The sequence below is a fragment of the Hyaena hyaena genome, unplaced genomic scaffold (genome assembly GCF_003009895.1).
Source record: "Hyaena hyaena isolate Hyena2069 unplaced genomic scaffold, ASM300989v1 scaffold_1444, whole genome shotgun sequence".
NCBI lineage: Eukaryota > Metazoa > Chordata > Mammalia > Carnivora > Hyaenidae > Hyaena > Hyaena hyaena.
This window is the reverse complement of record NW_024082073.1, coordinates 14,392-16,697: the sequence shown is the minus strand read 5'-3', so window position 1 is coordinate 16,697 and position 2,306 is coordinate 14,392.

Sequence of the window (2,306 nt, the reverse complement as noted above, 5' to 3'; positions counted from 1 at the left end):
ATGAAGATGTGAACTAATTGGAGATAATTCAGCTAGTATACCAGTTGTGATTGCACCTTCCTATTTCACCTTTTAAAATTTGTTTTACAGGGGCGCCTGGGTGGCTCAGTTAGTGAAGTGTCTGACTTCATCTCAGGTCATGATCTTGCAGTTTGTGAGTTGGAGCCCCATGTTGGGCTCTGTATTGATAGCTCAGAGCCTGGATTCTGTGTTCAGAATTCTTCTGTTCAGATTCTGTGTCTCCCTCTCTCTCTGCTCCTTCCCTGTTCTCACCGTCTGTCTTTCTCTCTCTCAAAAATAAATAAACAGTTAAAGAAATTTAAAAAAATGTTTTACAAATTTAAATTATTTGTCTTAATTGTGGTGCACCTTTTACTTTATATCATATCACATTATTTTTACCTTTTTTCTAAAACTTTTTTTAGTGGGAGAGTGAAAGGGGGAAGGACAGAGGGAGAAAGAATGAATCTTTAAAAAAAAACTTTAATAGTTTATTGTCAAGTTGGTTTCCATCTAACACCCAGTGCTCATCCCCACAAGTGCCCTCCTCCATGCCCATCAGCCCTCTTCCACTCCCCCTCACCCCCAACTGCCCTCTGTTTGTTCTCGGCATTCAAGAGTCTCTCATGGTTTGCCTCCCTCCCTCTCTCCCACTATTTTTCCCCTTCTCCCCCATGGTCCTCTGTTAAGTTACTCCTAAAAAAATTTTAAATGTTTATTTTATTTTTGAGAGAGAGAGAGAGAGAGTATGATTAGTGGAGGGGCAAAGAAGGAGAGAGGGAGACACAGAATCAGAAGCTGGCTCTAGGCTCCAAGCTGTCAGCACAGATCCCGATGTGGGGCTTGAACTCACAAACTATGAGATCATAACCTGAGCTAAAGTCAGATGCTTAATTGATTGAGCCATCCAGGCACCTTGAGAATGAATCTTAAGCAGGATCCACACCCAGTGTGGAGCCTGACTCAGGGCTCTATCTCATGACCAATAATGAGATTGTGACCTGAGCTGAAATCAAGAGTTGGACACTTAACTGACCTGAGCCACCTAGGCACCCTATTTTCACTTTCTGATTGGGGTTTAACTAATTCTCTCTGGTCTCTTGCAACTAATGGAGTCCTTTATCTTTGTGTCTGATTTCTCCATGGATTCCAGATCAAATCTGCTATTTTGTAGTCAATACATCTTTTCATTCTCAACTCTGTTTTTACATTTAGAAGTCATTTGTGTATTTGAAGAATTCTCAGTTGGGATGTCCATATCCCATACCACATTTATTCTTCTCCTTTTATCACTTTTATAAACCCCTGTCTCATTTTCATTCAAAACGTTTCCTTCCCTGAGCAGAGTGGGGACACATAGAGGTTAGCACTGACATTGGTTATCCTTGGTGTCCTTGTTTTCTCAGACCCACACTGACAGAGCTGAAATGCAATTCTTTCTAACGACTCCATCCTAGGTCCTGAGGTTTATTCTCTTCTCCACAGAGAAATGGAAACATCACTACTGGGAGAACCCACAGATCTAAGCTATACTTTACATTCTGGGGAAATTGATTCTTGGGCTTTTGGCATACTACTTACTCTTCCTCTCTGGGTCTTAATGTCTCCCTAAGAGTAAAATATATTTATTCAGGTTTTTCCATGCCATATGATATTTTGTTTACCAGCAACAACATGAGCAAATATATTTTTATCCTTAATTTACAACTGGACACACCGAAGCTTGGGAAGGTTGTTACCTTCTCAAGTCACACTGAGAGCAAGGGGAGCTTTCACGAGGCTTCAAACTGAGGTCTGATAGAATCCCCATGTAAATTCTTAGCAGTGCTATTGCTGGGTCATAGGATGAAATACTGCATGGCAATGAGAAAAAATGAAATCTGGCCATGTGTAGCAACATGGATGGAACTTGTGGGTGTTATGCTGAGCAAAATAAGTCAGGCAGAGAAGGACAAATACCATATGTTTGCACATGTAGGAGGATTAGGAGGAACTTAACGGAGGACCAAGGGGGAGGAGAAGGGGGAAAATAGTGGGGGAGAGGGGGAGAGGCAAACCATGAAAGACTCTTGAATACTGAGAACAAACTGAGGACTGATGGGTGTGGGGGGGAGGGGGGGGATGGGCATGGAGGAGGGCACTTGTGGGGATGAGCACCGGGTGTTATATGGAAACCAACTTGACAATAAACTATTTGTGAAAGAAAGAAAGAGAGAAAGAGAGACAGAGAGACAGAGAGACAGAAAGACAGAAAGAAAGACAGAAAGAAAGACAGAAAGAAAGACAGAAAGGAAGGAAGGAAGGAA